Below are 21,946 nucleotides of genomic sequence, written 5' to 3'. Positions count from 1 at the left end.
ATAGATTATGCTGAGGTTTTTATGTTGTTTTCACTATTGTGATACAGCTTGGCACAAGATTATATGCAAATGCCTATCAACAAAAGTAAAATATAAACTTCAAATGTAAAACTCACTTCTATCAAGTAATATGGAACTGAATCAGCATTTATACATTATGACAAGTATCGCTACAAATGAAGCTCTTTTTATTGGGTAATACCATAACATTAGTAATTTGTGGAACTATACAAAACTGTGATGTACATTTTACGCAAGCATTTGAATTTCACTAACTTTCAGTGAAAATGACTAGATCAAAAACAAACAAAAAAAATTCTAATTTATAGAAACATAAATGATTATAATAAAATGTTTATTCAAATCTATAAAGTACACCATTGTGGTTTTATATCAATTACATAATTCTTATACAACTATCAATAGAAATCTAACAATGATAAAATGTCATACATTCTTTGTTGTTAACAGCAAATAGTTGAACCTTTCTCCTGATGATGTACAGGGAGTGCAGAATTATTAGGCAAGTTGTATTTTTGAGGATTAATTTTATTATTGAACAACAACCATGTTCTCAATGAACCCAAAAAACTCATTAATATCAAAGCTGAATAGTTTTGGAACTAGTTTTTAGTTTGTTTTTAGTTATAGCTATTTTAGGGGGATAACTGTGTGTGCAGGTGACTATTACTGTGCATAATTATTAGGCAACTTAACAAAAAACAAATATATACCCATTTCAATTATTTATTTTTACCAGTGAAACCAATATAACATCTCAACATTCACAAATATGCATTTCTGACATTCAGAAACAAAACAAAAATAAATCAGTGAACAATATAGCCACCTTTCTTTGCAAGGACACTCAAAAGCCTGCCATCCATGGATTCTGTCAGTGTTTTGATCTGTTCACCATCAACATTGTGTGCAGCAGCAACCACAGCCTCCCAGACACTGTTCAGAGAGGTGTACTGTTTTCCCTCCTTGTAAATCTCACATTTGATGATCGACCACAGGTTCTCAATGGGGTTCAGATCAGGTGAACAAGGAGGCCATGTCATTAGATTTTCTTCTTTTATACCCTTTCTTGCCAGCCACGCTGTGGAGTACTTGGACGCGTGTGATGGAGCATTGTCCTGCATGAAAATTATGTTTTTCTTGAAGGATGCAGACTTCTTCCTGTACCACTGCTTGAAGAAGGTGTCTTCCAGAAACTGGCAGTAGGACTGGGAGTTGAGCTTGACTCCATCCTCAACCCGAAAAGGCCCCACAAGCTCATCTTTGATGATACCAGCCCAAACCAGTACTCCACCTCCACCTTGCTGGCGTCTGAGTCGGACTGGAGCTCTCTGCCCTTTACCAATCCAGCCATGGGCCCATCCATCTGGCCCATCAAGACTCACTCTCATTTCATCAGTCCATAAAACCTTAGAAAAATCAGTCTTGAGATATTTCTTGGCCCAGTCTTGACGTTTCAGCTTGTGTGTCTTGTTCAGTGGTGGTCGTCTTTCAGCCTTTCTTACCTTGGCCATGTCGCTGAGTATTGCACACCTTGTGCTTTTGGGCACTCCAGTGATGTTGCAGCTCTGAAATATGGCCAAACTGGTGGCAAGTGGCATCTTGGCAGCTGCACGCTTGACTTTTCTCAGTTCATGGGCAGTTATTTTGCGCCTTGGTTTTTCCACACGCTTCTTGTGACCCTGTTGACTATTTTGAATGAAACGCTTGATTGTTCGATGATCATGCTTCAGAAGCTTTGCAATTTTAAGAGTGCTGCATCCCTCTGCAAGATATCTCACTATTTTTGACTTTTCTGAGCCTGTCAAGTCCTTCTTTTGACCCATTTTGCCAAAGGAAAGGAAGTTGCCTAATAATTATGCACACCTGATATAGGGTGTTGATGTCATTAGACCACACCCCTTCTCATTACAGAGATGCACATAACCTAATATGCTTAATTGGTAGTAGGCTTTCGAGCCTATACAGCTTGGAGTAAGACAACATGCATAAAGAGGATGATGTGGTCAAAATACTAATTTGCCTAATAATTCTGCACTCCCTGTATTGTCACTGTGATATATACACTAGATAAAGGCCACTTAGGATATCAGATCTATAAAACAATCATGAACTAAAGTTTTTAATTATGTATTAGAAAATGCCATATATATTATCATTCATAGGGCCCTCCTCCTGTATGTTTAATATGCTATATACCCAGGGCTGAATAATATAGAAGCACTCTACATATAAATAACAATAATGATAAACCTATATATACATATTGCCTCTGAAATATACATTGGAGCCACACAGAGATGACTATTTCAAGAATGTAGAGCACTCTATAGATATCAAATGGGGGAGAGGTGATGAATGTGAAAGGGAAAGTGAGTGCTGGTATAAAGGAGTATAAAGGAATCATATCATTGAAATCAGGAACCTAGGATAAAATATCAACTCTTCAAAATTATCAAACATAGAAAAGTTTAAGAAAGTTTATAAACCATTTACAATTCAACTCTTACACAGAGGATGAAGTACATCAGAAAGAAGAGTGCTAATATACAGTACCTGATACGATGGTCATTGTTCCCACTTGTTGATTTGCCAGCAGTAAAATAGGTTTATATGCTTGTTCTGCTTAATACTTTACCCTGCCATGTGAGCCCATGCTTTTTTTGTCTAGAAAAGGTGTGTGGTTTTAGGAAATTCGTATCATTTATAATGTATCAGAAGATATTTGGAAGGTTACTGTAACAGGGTGATGTCAGACAGGGAAGAGCTTGAAGGTTCCCCGATACAGAAATAAATGTAGAAGCATGAAACAGCCTCTTAGTAGTTATGTAATAAAGAATGTAAGCCAGCTTGAGTTTGAGTTGATGGGACACACTGTAGATTATGAGTCCTCTAAAAAGCTAGATATTATCCTTTTTGTCTATGATTAAGGCTGTTAGGGCCAAAACACGTAACTCAGAAACCTGCATGAAACCCAATACTGGTATATACTTAAGATCACTAGGGCATAAAATAAAAATAAAAAATACAGTTATGTCTCAAAGCTTTAAATCAAACAGTACAAAGGGTCTCAAGGACATTGCCAGGTTCCAAGAAAGTCTGGAGCTATAGCCATGAACAAAATATAATGGCAATGAGTGGATTTACCCACTATTGGTTTCTCCGGCTAGACAGCACCCTAAGGTATATTGTCTCTAGCCACACATACTGAAATGTATTATATTCTAAAACTATTACAGTATTATTATATTCCAGTAATTCAACATAAGATGTCTGTGTATGTGTGTACCTGTAGCCCAACCTTTACAATTCCTATGTTTCTATATAAACCATGCAAATAAAGAAAAGTAAGCATCTTAGATTTCCTGTAAATCGTTTTTTATATGAGCAATAAACTGAGCCAACAGTAGTGTTGACTCCGTTTTGCTCCTATAACACACATTTATCCCAGAGCATATATTCCTGTGTCCCTCTTTTAACACTAACATAAAACATAGGTATTTTAATAATTATCCAATTTGTTTTTTTTTTAAATAATTATTTTATTATTTAATAAATAAAAAAGTACAAATATGTAAAAAAAAAACAAAAAACAAGTGCATCTATTGGGCCACATAAATACTTTGCTTTCTGTAATTATGTATCTCACCATGTATTTCTGATTTAGGGCTAGATTACAAGTGGAGCACTAAATTATTGCGCACGATAATTAACCAGCCATTACAAGTGGCTGGTTATTGCTACCACAAGCTTGCGGTAGCAATTAGCGCTCCGAAGATCTCTGGTTAATTTTCTAAAAGTGCCCCAAATGCCCTCAAAATAGAGGGCATTATAGTTTTTTACAAAAAAAAAAAAAAACGTACCTTTTTAAAATAAAAAAATAACAGCACTAGGCAGTTTTGGGGCTTTAAAGTTGGTGGGAGTGGGGTGCCTTTACATTGCAATCTATGGTAACTGTGTGTTCCCATAGACAGCAATGTAAATATATATGTATATGATCATATACATATATATTTATGTGTTAATGTGTATATACACATATTAACACATAAATATATATATATATTCATATACATATATATTTAAAAATGCTGCGCTACTTACCTTCGCTGTGTGAGGTTCTGATGCCATCTCTGACAGCATCAGAATGAGGCTCCCTTAGTACCTATAGAAGCACGCTCTTGTGAGCGCAATGCTTCCTAGCAAGGCGAATGTGAGCTTGCGTTTGCATTGCTATTTACTTGTAATACCAGCGCACATAATCGTGTGCTGGTATTACAAAGTGCACGCAAGGGATATTTAGTGCTCCTCTTGTAATCTAGCCCTTAATAACTAGAAAATCGAATGAAGTTTCGAGTATTTATGCATGGTATAAGCAGAAGTAAACAGGGATACAGACCAACGCAAGATCCATGAACAGAAGAAGATATATGAATAAAACAATCAAAGAAATATAAAAAGAAACATAATTATATAGAAACAGTATAAATATAAAATAAACTAGCTAAAAGAGAAGTAGTCATAGTCAGGAGTTAGAGTAATAGAATAGACAGAGGTTAACATAGAGGTTAACAAAATTTGTGATTTCACTTTAAGGATTTCAGGTAATAAAAGGAGCACTGAACAGGTGTATCAATCAGCAGTGACCAAGTGCATGGAGCACGAAACGTTTGCTGTTTTTGCACCTGTTCCTCAACTTGTTTTTTGCACAATAGTGCTTACCACTTTTTATTCTATTTTGTATGGTTTTAAATAGTATGGAATAAAATTGACTTTTTATATATTTCTGGGCTTGGAGCGTTCATTTTTTTCCCAACCTTGGATTAACTAATAGAATAGACACCTGGCATATAAATGGGAAAAAATATGCTAATTAATTTTTAAGATGATATATTTATTTGATAGCTACAGTTAGCTATCTAAGATATGGTTCTAGTCTTCAGGACCCACTAACATTTTAAAGATGTCTGTATTAGCACGTGTGATATAATGACAATAGAGGATAAGGAAAAAGCAATTACATTGTGTTAACAGAAAACACATTTCTCAATAGAAATCACATGATACAGAGATTTCCTACTCATATAAATATATATATAGTTTAATATTTTTTGGGGGGGAAAAAGATGAACCTAGAGATGGGACTCATAAAATAGATTAGCATAGGAAGTATGGCCTTCTGATCTGTTATATAGTGTTCTTCAGTTTACCAGGCATGAACAGTGATGGCATCTCCTCATGTGCATTCATTTACATTCCCTTTGATGCAGTACTTAGACATGGGGGCCGATGGGTGTCAATTAGCCTGATCGTATGAGAGGCAGCGGACCAGTAAAGGAGCAGCGGCCTTAAGACCGCTGCTTCATACTGCTGTGTCAGGCGAGCCTGAAGACTCGCGCAGAAACAAGGGCATCAGGGGCCTCTTAGTTATAAATTCACAAGGATCTTGCACATTGCCATCTAAACTATGATTTTTTGTGATAGTGTGAAAACAAAAAAAATCTCTTGCTGTGAATATGTGATTGTTATTGTTATATAGCAAAACATCTATACTACAATTGCGTTGTAATGTTCTTCGCCGTCGGCTGTTGCGCACACATCCTCAAAGGAATGCTGGCAGTTCGAGGCATCCAACAGAATGTTGGCTGCCCGCTCAGCCAAAAGAATTCACCTGGATGCAGCAAAGCTGCATCCAAGTGGATTCCGAAAATGGCAGGGTGGTGAAAGAATCCAACACAGGTGGATTCTTTTGCTGCATCCCAGTGGATTCCGAAAATGGTAGTGGATTCTTTCACCACCCTGCCATTTTCGGAATCCACCGGGATGCAGCGAAGGCAAACGGAGCATTATAAAAACAAAAAAAAATGCCCGCAATATGTATGTAAAAAACACCTAACTGCACGCAATAAGTATATAAAAAAAATACCGACCGCAATAAGTAAGTTAAAAAAAAACCTAACCGCCCGTACGGAGTATTAAGAAAAAAAAATAAACTAACCGCCCGCACGAAGTATTAAGAAAAACAAACAAACTACCTAATAAAATTACTAACCCCTAAATCCGCAAATCCCAACATTGCAACCTACCTAATACAAACCTAATTTACCTATTAACTCCTATACCGCCAACCTCCACAATGCAAAAAACTAATTTAATGACTAAGCCTCCTAACCTAACACCCCCTAAATTAACCCCTTAATTGCAATAAAAATAAACATTATTATAAAAAAAATACAAAAAAAATTACATTATCTTAATCTAACATTACAGAAAATAAAAAAGGCTAACATTACAAAAAATAATAAACACATTATCCAAAATAAAAAAATTAAACCTAATCCCTATGAAAATAACAAAGCCCCCCAAAATAAAAACTCCCCCTAATCTAATGCTAAACTACCAATAGCCCTTTAAAAGGCTTTTTGTAGGGCATTGCCCTAAGTTAAACAGCTCTTTCACATTAAAAATAAACAAAGTCCCCCCTAACAGTAAAACCCCCCACTCACCAAACCCCCCAAAATAAAAGTCCCAAATAGGTGGAGAAGGTCTTCTTCCAGGCGGGTTCATCATCTTCATCCACAGCGAAGGCATCACGGAGTGGAGGACCGGAGCAGTCTTCCCAGATGTGGCGATCCTCTGCAGCAGCGGCACTCTGCGGTGGTGGTGGTCCTCGGTGTAGGCGTGGAGGTTCCTCTTCATGCGATCGTCCGCCGCACATTGAAGAAAGAATGCAAGATAACCCATATTTATTGGGGTACCTTGAATTCCTATAGGCTGAAATCTTCAAAATCAGCCAATAGGATGAGAGCTACTGAAATCTTATTGGCTGATTTTAACAGCCAATAGGATTTCAGTAGCTCTCATTCTATTTGCTGTTTTAAAAAATTTAGCCAAAAGGAATGCAAGGTACCCCAAATTGATTGCGGTACCTTACATTCTTTCTTCAGTATACCACAGACGATCGGATGAAGAGGAGCCTCCATGACGCCAAGGACCGCCGCTGCCTAGGACCGCCGCTGCCACTGCTGAGGATTGCGACATCTGGGAAGACCTCTCCGGACCTCCGCTCCTTGCCGCCTTTGCTATGGATGAAGATGATGGACCCGCCTGGAAGAAGACCTTCTCCGCCGGACTTCTGAAACCTTGAGTACCTACAGTATTTGGGGCTTTAGTGTTAGGGTTTTTTATTTATTTATTTATTTATTTTTAAAGGAATACTGATCCCAAATTTTTTCTTTCGTGATTCAGATAGAGTGTACAATTTTAAGCAACTTTCTAATTTACTCCTATTATCAATTTTTCTTTGTTCTCTTGCTATCTTTATTTGAAAAAGAAAGTCTAGACAGCACTTATTTATTGGTGGATGAATGTATCGACCTATCAGCAAGAACAACCCAGGTTGTTCACCAAAACTGGTGCTGTCATCTAAACTTACATTCTTGCTTTTCAAATAATGATACCAAGAGAATGAAGAACATTTGCTAATAGGAGTGAAGTTGCTTAATATTGCATGCTCTATCTGAATAACAAAAGAAAAAAATTGGGTTCAGTGTCCCTTTAACTGAGGTTTTTTTGGGGGCTTTCTTAAAAGAGCTAAATGCCCTTTTAAGAGCAATGCCCATACAAATGCCCTTTTCAGGGCAATTGGTAGTTTAGGTTTTTTTAGTGTTAGTTTTTTTTTTATTTTGGGAGGTTTGGTGGGTGGGTAGTTTTACTGTTAGGGGGGACTTTGTTTATTTTTAATGTAAAAGAGCTGTTTAACTTAGGACAATGCCCTACAAAAAAGCCCTTTTAAGGGCTATTGGTAGTTTAGCATTAGATTAGGGGGTGTTTTTATTTTGGGGGGTTATTTTCATAGGGATTAGGTTTATTTTTTTATTTTGGATAATGTGTTTATTTTTTTCTGTAGTTCTATTTTTTATTTTTTGTATTTACAACATAAACAGGCCCATTTATCAAGCTCCGTATGGAGCTTGAAGGGCCGTGTTTCTGGCGAGTCTTCAGACTCGCCAGAAACACAAGTTATGAAGCAGCGGTCTAAAGACCGCTGCTTCATAACCCTGTCCGCCTGCTCTGAGCAGGCGGACAGGAACCGCCGGAAATCAACCCGATCGAATACGATCGGGTTGATTGACAGCTCCCTGCTGGCGGCCGATTGGCCGCGAGTCAGCAGGGGGCGGCGTTGCACCAGCAGCTCTTGTGAGCTGCTGGTGCAATGTTAAATGTGGAGAGCGTATTGCTCTCCGCATTTAGCGAGGTCTTGCGGACCTGATCCGCAGTGTCGGATCAGGTCCGCAAGCCCTTTGATAAATGGGCCCCATAGACTGTCCTCTGGGCAGGCGTACCAACTAGTTGTAAATAAATGGATTTGCTTAAACTGCCTCAAGCTTTTTGATTACAGGGATACAACTTGCCTATTAATTGATTTATTGAATACTTTGAAAGCCTCATATAATATCAGCTCTTTTAATAAGGATGTGCTGTGTGGGTCCTGAATAGAAATGTTTTAGCGCTGCGGAACCTGTTGGCGCTCTACAAATACCTGATAATAATAATAATAATAGTTTTGTGTTTTATTTTGGTCCTGAATAACAATCTGCTCTATTGGTCCTAAATAACAATGTGCTGTATTGGTCCTGAATAACAATGTACTGTATTTGTCCTTAAGAGGACATAATACTCATTTGCTAAATCACTTGAAAGTGATGCAGCATAACTGTAAAAGGCTGACAAGAAAATATCACCTGAGCATCTCTATGTAAAAAAGAAGATATTTTACCTCAAATTTCCTAAGTATTCAAATCTCACTATAAAGAGACTTTAAGCAGCCAGTCAGGATGCTTGTCCCAAGTCTAGCTAGGGAGTGTGCATATGTCATGTGCAGACACAGTCATTATTATTATTTTCCTACTCAGTTTAAGTAAGTTCTATGAAATCTATCTCACGAGATCACAGCAAAGGCAATGCATTATCTCAGCACTACTGTTGCTGATTGGCTATTGTTTTTCTTTAACTTGCAGCTTGACAGCAGCTGAAGAATAACTTTTTACACAGCACTTACTCTGCTGAGCTGAAGAAATTTTGAGGTAAAATATCTTCCTTTTTTACATAGAGATGCTCAGGTGATATTTCTTGTCAGCCTTTACAGTTATGCTGCATCACTTTCAAGTGATTTAGCAAATGAGTATTATGTCCTCTTAAGGACAAATACAGTACATTGTTATTCAGGACCAATACAGCACATTGTTATTTAGGACCAATAGAGCAGATTGTTATTCAGGACCAAAATAAAACACAAAACTATTTTATTATTATTATCAGGTATTTGTAGAGCGCCAACAGGTTCCGCAGCGCTAAAACATTTCTATTCAGGACCCACACAGCACATCCTTATTAAAAGAGCTGATATTATATGAGGCTTTCAAAGTATTCAATAAATCAATTAATAGGCAAGTTGTATCCCTGTAATCAAAAAGCTTGAGGCAGTTTAAGCAAATCCATTTACATTTACAACTAGTTGGTACGCCTGCCCAGAGGACAGTCTATGGGGCCCATTTATCAAAGGGCTTGCGGACCTGATCCGACACTGCGGATCAGGTCCGCAAGACCTCGCTAAATGCGGAGAGCAATACGCTCTCCACATTTAACATTGCACCAGCAGCTCACAAGAGCTGCTGGTGCAACGCCGCCCCCTGCTGACTCGCGGCCAATCGGCCGCCAGCAGGGAGCTGTCAATCAACCCGATCGTATTCGATCGGGTTGATTTCCGGCGGTTCCTGTCCGCCTGCTCAGAGCAGGCGGACAGGGTTATGAAGCAGCGGTCTTTAGACCGCTGCTTCATAACTTGTGTTTCTGGCGAGTCTGAAGACTCGCCAGAAACACGGCCCTTCAAGCTCCATACGGAGCTTGATAAATGGGCTGTTTATGTTGTAAATACAAAAAATAAAAAATAGAACTACAGAAAAAAATAAACACATTATCCAAAATAAAAAATAAACCTAATCCCTATGAAAATAACCCCCCAAAATAAAAACACCCCCTAATCTAATGCTAAACTACCAATAGCCCTTAAAAGGGCTTTTTTGTAGGGCATTGTCCTAAGTTAAACAGCTCTTTTACATTAAAAATAAACAAAGTCCCCCCTAACAGTAAAACTACCCACCCACCAAACCTCCCAAAATAAAAAAAAAACTAACACTAAAAAAACCTAAACTACCAATTGCCCTGAAAAGGGCATTTGTATGGGCATTGCTCTTAAAAGGGCATTTAGCTCTTTTAAGAAAGCCCCCAAAAAAACCTCAGTTAAAGGGACACTGAACCCAATTTTTTTCTTTTGTTATTCAGATAGAGCATGCAATATTAAGCAACTTCACTCCTATTAGCAAATGTTCTTCATTCTCTTGGTATCATTATTTGAAAAGCAAGAATGTAAGTTTAGATGACAGCACCAGTTTTGGTGAACAACCTGGGTTGTTCTTGCTGATAGGTCGATACATTCATCCACCAATAAATAAGTGCTGTCTAGACTTTCTTTTTCAAATAAAGATAGCAAGAGAACAAAGAAAAATTGATAATAGGAGTAAATTAGAAAGTTGCTTAAAATTGTACACTCTATCTGAATCACGAAAGAAAAAATTTGGGATCAGTATTCCTTTAAAAATAAATAAATAAATAAATAAAAAACCCTAACACTAAAGCCCCAAATACTGTAGGTACTCAAGGTTTCAGAAGTCCGGCGGAGAAGGTCTTCTTCCAGGCGGGTCCATCATCTTCATCCATAGCAAAGGCGGCAAGGAGCGGAGGTCCGGAGAGGTCTTCCCAGATGTCGCAATCCTCAGCAGTGGCAGCGGCGGTCCTAGGCAGCGGCGGTCCTTGGCGTCATGGAGGCTCCATCTTCATCCGATCGTCGTGGTATACTGAAGAAAGAATGTAAGGTACCGCAATCAATTTGGGGTACCTTGCATTCCTTTTGGCTAAATTTTTTAAAACAGCAAATAGAATGAGAGCTACTGAAATCCTATTGGCTGTTAAAATCAGCCAATAAGATTTCAGTAGCTCTCATCCTATTGGCTGATTTTGAAGATTTCAGCCTATAGGAATTCAAGGTACCCCAATAAATATGGGTTATCTGCATTCTTTCTTCAATGTGCGGCGGACGATCGCATGAAGAGGAACCTCCACGCCTACACCGAGGACCACCACCACCGCAGAGTGCCGCTGCTGCAGAGGATCGCCACATCTGGGAAGAACTGCTCCGGTCCTCCACTCCGTGATGCCTTCGCTGTGGATGAAGATGATGACCCGCTGGAAGAAGACCTTCTCCACCTAATTTGGGGACTTTTTATTTTGGGGGGTTTGGTGAGTGGGGGGTTTTACTGTTAGGGGGGACTTTGTTTATTTTTAATGTGAGAAGAGCTGTTTTAACTTAGGGCAATGCCCTACAAAAAGCCTTTTAAAGGGCTATTGGTAGTGTTTAGCATTTGATTAGGGGGAGTTTTTATTTTGGGGGGCTTTGTTTATTTTCATAGGGATAGGTTTTAATTTTTTTATTTTGGATAATGTGTTTATTCATTTTTTGTAATGTTAGCCTTTTTTATTTTCTGTAATGTTAGATTAAGATAATGTAATTTTTTTTGTATTTTTTTTATAATAATGTTATTTATATTGCAATTAAGGGGTTAATTTAGGGGGTGTTAGGTTAGGAGGCTTAGTCATTAATTAGTTTTTTGCATTGTGGAGGTTGGCGGTATAGGAGTTAATAGGTAAATTAGGTTTGTATTAGGTAGGTTGCAATGTTGGGATTTGCGGATTTAGGGGTTAGTACTTTTATTAGGTAGTTTGTTTGTTTTTCTTATTACTTCGTGCGGGCGGTTAGTTTATTTTTTTTTCTTAATACTCCGTACGGGCGGTTAGGTTTTTTTTTTAACTTACTTATTGCGGTCGGTATTTTTTTTTATATACTTATTGCGTGCAGTTAGGTGTTTTTTTACATACATATTGCGGGCATTTTTTTTGTTTTTATAATGCTCGTTTGCCTTCGCTGCATCCGGTGGATTCCGAAAATGGCAGGGTGTGAAAGAATCCACTACCATTTTTCGGTATCCAATGGGATGCAGCAAAGAATCCACCTGTGTTGGATTCTTTCACCACCCTGCCATTTTCGGAATCCACTTGGATGCAGCTTTGCTGCATCCAGGTGAATTCTTTTGGCTGAGCGGGCAGCCAACATTCTGTTGGATGCCTCGATCTGCCAGCATTCCTTGAGGATGTGTGCGCAACAGCCGACGGCGAAGAACATAACAACGGCAATTGTAGTATAGATGTTTTGCTATATAAACAATAACAATCACATATTCACAGCAAGAGATTTTTTTTGTTTTCACACTATCACAAAAAATCATAGTTTAGATGGCAATGTGCAAGATCCTTGTGTATTTATACTAAGAGGCCCCTGATGCCCTTGTTTTCTGCGCGAGTCTTCAGGCTCGCCTGACACAGCAGTATGAAGCAGCGGTCTTAAGGCCGCTGATCCTTTACTGGTCCGCTGCCTCTCATACGATCAGGCTAATTGAACACCCATCGGCCCCCCATGGTCTAAGTACTGCATCAAAGGGAATGTAAATGAATGCACATGAGGAGATGCCATCACTGTTCATGCCTGGTAAACTGAAGAACACTATATAACAGATCAGAAGGCCCTACTTCCTATGCTAATCTTTTTTATGAGTCCCATCTCTAGGTTCATCTTTTTCCCCCCCCAAAAAATATTAAACTATATATAATTTATATGAGTAGGAAATCTCTGTATCATGTGATTTCTATTGAGAAATGTGTTTTCTGTTAACACAATGTAATTGCTTTTTTCCTTATCCTCTATTGTCATTATATCACACGTGCTAATACAGACATCTTTAAAATGTTAGTGGGTCTGAAATACTAGAACCATATCTTAGATAGCTAACTGTAGCTATCAAATAAATATATCATCTTAAAAATTAATTAGCATATTTTTTTCCCATTTATATGCCAGGTGTCTATTCTATTAGTTAATCCAAGGTTGGGAAAAAAATGAACGCTCCAAGCCCCAGAAATATATAAAAAGTCAATTTTTATTCCATACTATTTAAAACCATACAAATAGAATAAAAGTGGTAAGCATATTGTGCAAAAAACAAGTTGAGGAACAGGTGCAAAAACAGCAAACGTTTCGTGCTCCATGCACTTGGTCACTGCTGATTGATACACCTGTTCTGTGCTCCTTTTATTACCTGAAATCCTTAAAGTGAAATCACAAATTTTGTTAACCTCTATGTTAACCTCTGTCTATTCTATTACTCTAACTCCTGACTATGACTACTTCTCTTTTAGCTAGTTTATTTTATATTTATACTGTTTTCTATATAATTATGTTTCTTTTTATATTTCTTTGATTGTTTTATTCATATATCTTCTTCTGTTCATGGATCTTGCGTTGGTCTGTATCCCTGTTTACTTCTGCTATACCATGCATAAATACTCGAAACTTCATTCGATTTTCTAGTTATTAAGGGCTAGATTACAAGAGGAGCACTAAATATCCCTTGCGTGCACTTTGTAATACCAGCACACGATTATGTGCGCTGGTATTACAAGTAAATAGCAATGCAAACGCAGCTCACATTCGCCTTGCTAGGAAGCATTGCGCTCACAAGGAGCTGGCTCTATAGGTACTAAGGGAGCCTCATTCTGATGCTGTCAGAGATGGCATCAGAACTCACACAGCGAAGGTAAAGTAGCGCAGCATTTTTTAAATATATATGTATATGAATTATATATATATATTTATGTGTTAATATGTGTATATACACATTAACACATAAATATATATGTATATGATCATATACATATATATTTACATTGCTGTCTATGGGAACACACAGTTACCATAGATTGCAATGAAAGGCACCCCACTCCCAACCAACTTTAAAGCCCCTAAAACTGCCTAGTGCTGTTATTTTTTTATTTTAAAAAGGTACGTTTTTTTTTTTTTTTGTAACAAAAACTATAATGCCTCTATTTTGAGGGCATTTGGGGCACTTTTAGAAAATTAACCAGAGATCTTCGGAGCGCTAATTGCTACCGCAAGCTTGTGGTAGCAATAACCAGCCACTTGTAAATGGCTGGTTAATTATCGTGCGGCAATAATTTAGTGCTCCACTTGTAATCTAGCCCTAAATCAGAAATACATGGTGAGATACATAATTACAGAAAGCAAAAGTATTTATGTGGCCCAATAGATGCACTTGTTTTTTGTTTTTTTTTTACATATTTGTACTTTTTTATTTATTAAATAATAAAATAATATTTAAAAAAAAAACAAATTGGATAATTATTAAAATACCTATGTTTTATGTTAGTGTTAAAAGAGGGACACAGGAATATATGCTCTGGGATAAATTGTGTGTTATAGGAGCAAAAACGGAGTCAACACTACTGTTGGCTCAGTTTATTGCTCTTATAAAAAACGATTTACAGGAAATCTAAGATGCTTACTTTTCTTTATTTGCATGGTTTATATAGAAACATAGGAATTGTAAAGGTTGGGCCTACAGGTACACACATACACAGACATCTTATGTTGAATTACTGGAATATAATAATACTGTAATAGTTTTAGAATATAATACATTTCAGTATGTGTGGCTAGAGACAATATACCTTAGGGTGCTGTCTAGCCGGAGAAACCAATGTGGGTAAATCCACTCATTGCCATTATATTTTGTTCATGGCTATAGCTCCAGACTTTCTTGGAACCTGGCAATGTCCTTGAGACCCTTTGTACCTGTTTGATTTAAAGCTTTGAGACATAACTGTCTTTTTTATTTTTATTTTATGCCCTAGTGATCTTAAGTATATACCAGTATTGGGTTTCATGCAGGTTTCTGAGTTACGTGTTTTGGCCCTAACAGCCTTAATCATAGACAAAAGGATAATATCTAGCTTTTTAGAGGAATCATAATCTACAGTGTGTCCCATCAACTCAAACTCAAGCTGGCTTACATTCTTTATTACATAACTACTAAGAGGCTGTTTCATGCTTCTACATTTATTTCTGTATCGGGGAACCTTCAAGCTCTTCCCTGTCTGACATCACCCTGTTACAGTAACCTTCCAAATATCTTCTGATACATTATAAAATGATACGAATTTCCTAAAACCACACACCTTTTCTAGACAAAAAAAGCATGGGCTCACATGGCAGGGTAAAGTATTAAGCAGAACAAGCATCATAAACCTATTTTACTGCAGGCAAATCAACAAGTGGGAACAATGGACCATGTATCAGGTACTGTATATTAGCACTCTTCTTTCTGATGTACTTCATCCTCTGTGTAAGAGTTGAATTGTAAATGGTTTATAAACTTTCTTAAACTTTTCTATGTTTGATAATTTTTGAAGAGTTGATATTTTATCCTAGGTTCCTGATTTCAATGATATGATTCCTTTATACTCCTTTATACCAGCACTCACTTTCCCTTTCACATTCATCACCTCTCCCCCATTTGATATCTATAGAGTGCTTACATTCTTGAAATAGTCATCTCTGTGTGGCTCCAATGTATATTTCCAGAGGCAATATGTATATATAGGTTTATCATTATTGTTTATTTATATGTAGAGTGCTTCTATATTATTCAGCCCTGGGTATATAGCATATTAAACATACAGGAGGAGGCCCTATGAATGATAATATATATGGCATTTTCTAATACATAATTAAAAACTTTAGTTCATGATTGTTTTATAGATCTGATATCCTAAGTGGCCTTTATCTAGTGTATATATCACAGTGACAATACAGGGAGTGCAGAATTATTAGGCAAATTAGTATTTTGACCAAATCATCCTCTTTATGCATGTTGTCTTAACTCCAAGCTGTATAGGCTCGAAAGCCTACTACCAATTAAGCATATTAGGTTATGTGCATCTCTGTAATGAGAAAGGGTGTGGTCTAATGACATCAACACCCTATATCAGGTTTGCAAAATTATTAGGCAACTTCCTTTCCTTTGGCAAAATGGGTCAAAAGAAGGACTTGACAGGCTCAGAAAAGTCAAAATAGTGAGATATCTTGCAGAGGGATGCAGCACTCTTAAAATTGCAAAGCTTCTGAAGCATGATCATCGAACAATCAAGCGTTTCCATTCAAAATAGTCAACCAGGGTCACAAGAAGAGTGTGGAAAAACCAAGGCGCAAAATAAACTGCCCATGAACTGAGAAAAGTCAAGCGTGCAGCTGCCAAGATGCCACTTGCCACCAGTTTGGCCATATTTCAGAGCGGCAACATCACTGGAGTGCCCCAAAAGCACAAGGTGTGCAATACTCAGCGACATGGCCAAGGTAAGAAAGGCTGAAAGACGACCACCCCACTGAACAAGACACACAAGCTGAAACGTCAAGACTGGGCCAAGAAATATCTCAAGACTGATTTTTCTAAGGTTTTATGCGACTGATGAAATGAGAGGAGTCTTGATGGGCAGATGGATGGGCCCATGGCTGGATTGGTAAAGGGCAGAGAGCTCCAGTCCGACTCAGACGCCAGCAAGGTGGAGGTGGAGTACTGGTTTGGGCTGGTATCATCAAAGATGAGCTTGTGGGGCCTTTTCGGGTTGAGGATGGAGTCAAGCTCAACTCCCAGTCCTACTGCCAGTTTCTGGAAGACACCTTCTTCAAGCAGTGGTACAGGAAGAAGTCTGCATCCTTCAAGAAAAACATAATTTTCATGCAGGACAATGCTCCATCACACGCGTCCAAGTACTCCACAGCGTGGCTGGCAAGAAAGGGTATAAAAGAAGAAAATCTAATGACATGGCCTCCTTGTTCACCTGATCTGAACCCCATTGAGAACCTGTGGTCGATCATCAAATGTGAGATTTACAAGGAGGGAAAACAGTACACCTCTCTGAACAGTGTCTGGGAGGCTGTGGTTGCTGCTGCACACAATGTTGATGGTGAACAGATCAAAACACTGACAGAATCCATGGATGGCAGGCTTTTGAGTGTCCTTGCAAAGAAAGGTGGCTATATTGTTCACTGATTTATTTTTGTTTTTTTCTGAATGTCAGAAATGCATATTTGTGAATGTTGAGATGTTATATTGGTTTCACTGGTAAAAATAAATAATTGAAATGGGTATATATTTGTTTTTTGTTAAGTTGCCTAATAATTATGCACAGTAATAGTCACCTGCACACACAGTTATCCCCCTAAAATAGCTATAACTAAAAACAAACTAAAAACTAGTTCCAAAACTATTCAGCTTTGATATTAATGAGTTTTTTGGGTTCATTGAGAACATGGTTGTTGTTCAATAATAAAATTAATCCTCAAAAATACAACTTGCCTAATAATTCTGCACTCCCTGTACATCATCAGGAGAAAGGTTCAACTATTTGCTGTTAACAACAAAGAATGTATGACATTTTATCATTGTTAGATTTCTATTGATAGTTGTATAAGAATTATGTAATTGATATAAAACCACAATGGTGTACTTTATAGATTTGAATAAACATTTTATTATAATCATTTATGTTTCTATAAATTAGAATTTTTTTGTTTGTTTTTGATCTAGTCATTTTCACTGAAAGTTAGTGAAATTCAAATGCTTGCGTAAAATGTACATCACAGTTTTGTATAGTTCCACAAATTACTAATGTTATGGTATTACCCAATAAAAAGAGCTTCATTTGTAGCGATACTTGTCATAATGTATAAATGCTGATTCAGTTCCATATTACTTGATAGAAGTGAGTTTTACATTTGAAGTTTATATTTTACTTTTGTTGATAGGCATTTGCATATAATCTTGTGCCAAGCTGTATCACAATAGTGAAAACAACATAAAAACCTCAGCATAATCTATCTTGAATGAGGTACTGGTAAATGTCATTGGATGAGGTTGCAGAAGGTGCAACAAATCTAAAAATTTTAAAGGAAAAGCTCTGCATCTCCCATCTAAATTTGATCTCTGCTTGTTGTATTTAAAAAAGCATAAAGCTGACGACATGATCAAGAAAAAATGAATGTTACGAAACATTTAAAAAAAACATTATTGATGTTAGCAGACAAACATCCCCAGGTATTTCTTCTCTATATAAAAACTGATACATCACAGTTATTTCCTTGAAGAAAAAAATGTTGTATGTGGTTTTAAGATTATTAGAATTCAAAATTTTCTTTTTATGTCTTAAAATACAAGCATTATATTTAAAACCTTAACCAATCACTCCAGTTTGTTCCAAAAACCCTAATGTAAGTAATTCAAAAATTGTTTTTTCTTTTAAAAAAAGGCATTTTTTATTTGTTGTGAGTGAACAACTGTCTAGGACGGTACTTCTATATATAGAGCATTTTAATGTTTTGAACAATACTTTTTATTACCCTATTGCATGATAGAACATCTTAGAAATGAAGCCATCCTTGATGTGAACTTGCACTCACTTCCTTGTGTGCTCCTTCAGCGTTGTGACCAGGGACCATCACTGAAAATGGTTGCTACCCTTACAGACCATGTGTACCCAAAGCAAAGGGACTACATTTACCCACCTTTATGCTACTAAGTCAATAAGTGAGGGAATCCAAAACCTTGAGTAACATAGGCCGCAGTCAAAGGTGATCCACATTGATTCAGCAGCAAAACAAAATGGCTAATATTTACGTAAAACCTGAAGTAGTCTCAGTATGACTGAATATATATGTTCATAACTTATATGCACAGTGATTGTATTAGTTATTAAACACAATATTTAAACTGGATAAAGACAACGTATCAGTATAGAATTAAAATTGCTGGTGGAAAGAAAAAAACCTAAGTAAGTAAGACAATCACTACTTACTTATTTCTATTTTTAAGTTTAATAATCCCCTAAACCTCTCATGCCAGAAATATTATTTCACAATATTTAATTTAAAAAACCATTAAGAACAACTGAGTCAAGAAAACCCTACATTTTTTGGGACTACAAAATTTTGGATTTATTTTTTGTTCGGGATAACACTTATTTTTTTCAGTGTCTCAGTTACCTTAGACTTCTGCATGGAGGTGAGAAGATAAATACTTAAAAAAAAATAAGAAAAAATCTTATATTTTATTTTTTCCCTACTATTTTTTTAATCATTTTGTAATATGAATAAAGTTTTTTGTTTGTTTGATGTTTTTAGTTAAATAAGAGCAAACGTGTGAGAGTGAAGTAATCAGAACGAATTATCCAAAATGATCACTGAATAACTTTCTGAGAGGTCCTTAATTGCTGTATTGGTCCCATGGGGAGTATTTTCTGTAGGCTATAATATTACTGGGGTTATGTACAAGTGAAACACAACTCTAGGTTTTTTCTTAGAGATTCAAGATCCTTTCTTCGGTCTCTTCTTTACATCAGGACCACTTCAGTCCACAAAGCACAAAATGCTGTATAAATAACTTTATGTGAAAATAAAGTGAAATACTTCTTGCTGGTTTTAAATTGATACAACAAATTAATTTTTTATATTTTAATTAAAAAATGAAGTTTTAGCAAAACAGAGCATTAAAGCATGATTTATTTTTTTTGCTAAATTAAATTGCAAATAAAGTGTCTTAATCCTGCCTTCTCACTCAAGCTATTTTGTCTTCATACTTATTTGGTCCATGCAGCCAATCAGAAATTGCATAGACTGAATAGTAGGTCCCTGCATCAATCTATGCATTGGAGCAAAGCTGTGCAAATAAAAATATGCCAGTGTGCGGAAACAGGATTAGTCAACTCTACCAAAGCAGGTTTGTATTTTCTTTTATCAAAAAAGCAAAATGATTTCTTTTCCCAATCAGACATTTTGTTTTTGAGACAAAAGTAATATGTTAAAGTTAAGGTGTCACTACTATGTTTTACTATTACTAATAAAGGCATTTTCCCATCTGCAGGATGCCTTTCTCTAGTGAATACAAGATGAGACAGATTTTGAATAGAATGTAAAGTGCCATATTTACAAACATATATAGTATATTTCAGAATCTGTCACTTCTTTTAATGAAAAACCACTAACTATTATGGTGGTATCAGACCAATATGTTTGTAATACCTGTGGCTTAGAAAAGGGTGTCTTTTCTGCACTTTCTTGTCCTCCTTCTTTGTTTAGCGTTTTAGTGACTTTAGACACCCAATTCAGTATGTCCCCTGCTTTCTTTATATGATCTTTCTTTTCCTCCTCCAGTGACTTCTGGTAAAAACGCATTGTGTAAAAAATTAAACGTAAATATTTTAAATGAAAGGAAAAAGGTATTGATTAGTAATGAAATTCCACACTAAAAAAACAACAGAAAAACAAGAATTTGAAAAGATACGTAATTCATTGTTATAAGAATTGTATTATAAAAAACGCAAACATGAATATACAAAATGTTAACATTAAATCAACATCATTATGAAATACAAGAATAGCGTAAACATTTTCTAAGAACACTAACCATTGTATGGTCATTTGTTTGGAGAATATTAGAATTACAACCGCATTATATTTTATGGATTGCAACATGTTACTACTTGGTGCAAACACACAAAGATTACAGACTATGCTGTCTGTAGTTTCTTGATTATTAACCAGCAATACCATATGTCCTGTTTGAATACAATAGTTTATACAACATTGTAGATACTTTGCTTACAATAGGAAGAAATATACAAATGTGTATGGTTGACAATAACAATACTGTTAATTTTATTTACATTATTAAAAATATTTGTACCACAGTTTTAAAAAATATTGTGGAATATGGCTTTTTCAGTAACAAGGCATGCTCTTTTAATTTTCTGTGAACAAAATAATTCTGAAAGGGGTAAACAACAATGTGTCTCACAAATTTTAAGAAATGAAAATCCTAGCTTATAACTGAAAATAAAAACATATATATCATTGGAAAAGTCATGCAAATAAAACCAGTGTTATCTTTTCAACAAAACTGAAAAATCATGAACAACAACCAACAACGTTCCATACACTAATTAACTGCCATACATATTTCAATAAAATGTTGTATTGTTTCAAGTCTGATATGAAACAAAATGTATTCATTTTTTTAACAAAGCCATTCAACAACCTTAACAACACCTCTCATTTACTTACAATCATGTCAATGTACAATTACTTCCTATTGTGAAAACCTTTGTTATGTAACAAACTAAATATTTTTAATATTCCTCACAATAACAAAGCATCTGCTTTACTGTGACGAAAAATAAAGACTAGGAATGCCAACATTATGAGGCAGTGGAGCTTCCATTAGTCGAGGCCTGTATGACAATCAAAAAACACATTCATCTAAAACATCTTTATACGACAGCTTCCTCCTTGTCTTAGGGCAAGTAAGGCTTTTGACATATGACTTCTCATCCGTCAGTTTCATTGCCATTGCAGCATCAATAACGCCTTTCCTTATTCCTTCGTCTAACGACAATCGGGAATGAAACCTTGGATCTATCACTCCTCCAGTTAAGAACTGATATTCTAAACATCGTTGGCCAATTTCTTTGTTTAACAAGCTCATGCTTATAGCTTCTGCAGTTGTCATTACCTCCTTGGTTAAAGGATTAATTATACCAGTGAAAGCTAGTTCACACTGATTAACTTGTTTAGCACATACATCATCAATCAAACCCCTTTGTAATGCCTCAGTAACCTTATATTTCTTCCCACTTGCTGGATCTATTATACCACCAGTGCAGGCTTGTGCTTCAAGGCACCTGAGCACAGTTATTCTGTCAATTAAGTTTCTTTTCATAGCTTTAAAAACTGACACTCGTTCATTAGTTTGATATAACCAGTATCCCGCTAAAGGACTATTGAGATCTTTACCTGGTTTTGTTTGGCTCACCAATATATCAGCTAGTTCTGTAGCTGTAATAAGCC

At 36.4% G+C, this 21,946-nt stretch overlaps 1 protein-coding gene and 1 long non-coding RNA gene across 2 annotated transcripts in view; one reads left to right on the top strand and one right to left on the bottom strand.

Annotated features, from left to right (window-relative positions):
• LOC128656482 (dystonin-like) overlaps nt 1-21,946 on the top strand; it is a 958,955-nt gene that overhangs the window by 550,765 nt on the left and 386,244 nt on the right. The gene's annotated exons all lie outside the window — the stretch shown is intronic.
• Nucleotides 19,134-20,256, bottom strand: LOC128656483 (uncharacterized). Its single transcript, XR_008402015.1, has 2 exons — nt 20,123-20,256; nt 19,134-19,472 (listed from the first exon to the last, which is right to left on the bottom strand). It is a non-coding gene; the product is annotated as an uncharacterized LOC128656483 (long non-coding RNA).

The sequence above is a fragment of the Bombina bombina genome, chromosome 4, assembly GCF_027579735.1.
Source record: "Bombina bombina isolate aBomBom1 chromosome 4, aBomBom1.pri, whole genome shotgun sequence".
Taxonomy (NCBI): Eukaryota; Metazoa; Chordata; class Amphibia; order Anura; family Bombinatoridae; genus Bombina; species Bombina bombina.
Note: the sequence above shows the minus strand (reverse complement) of the source record. Positions and strands in the feature narration are given on the sequence as shown.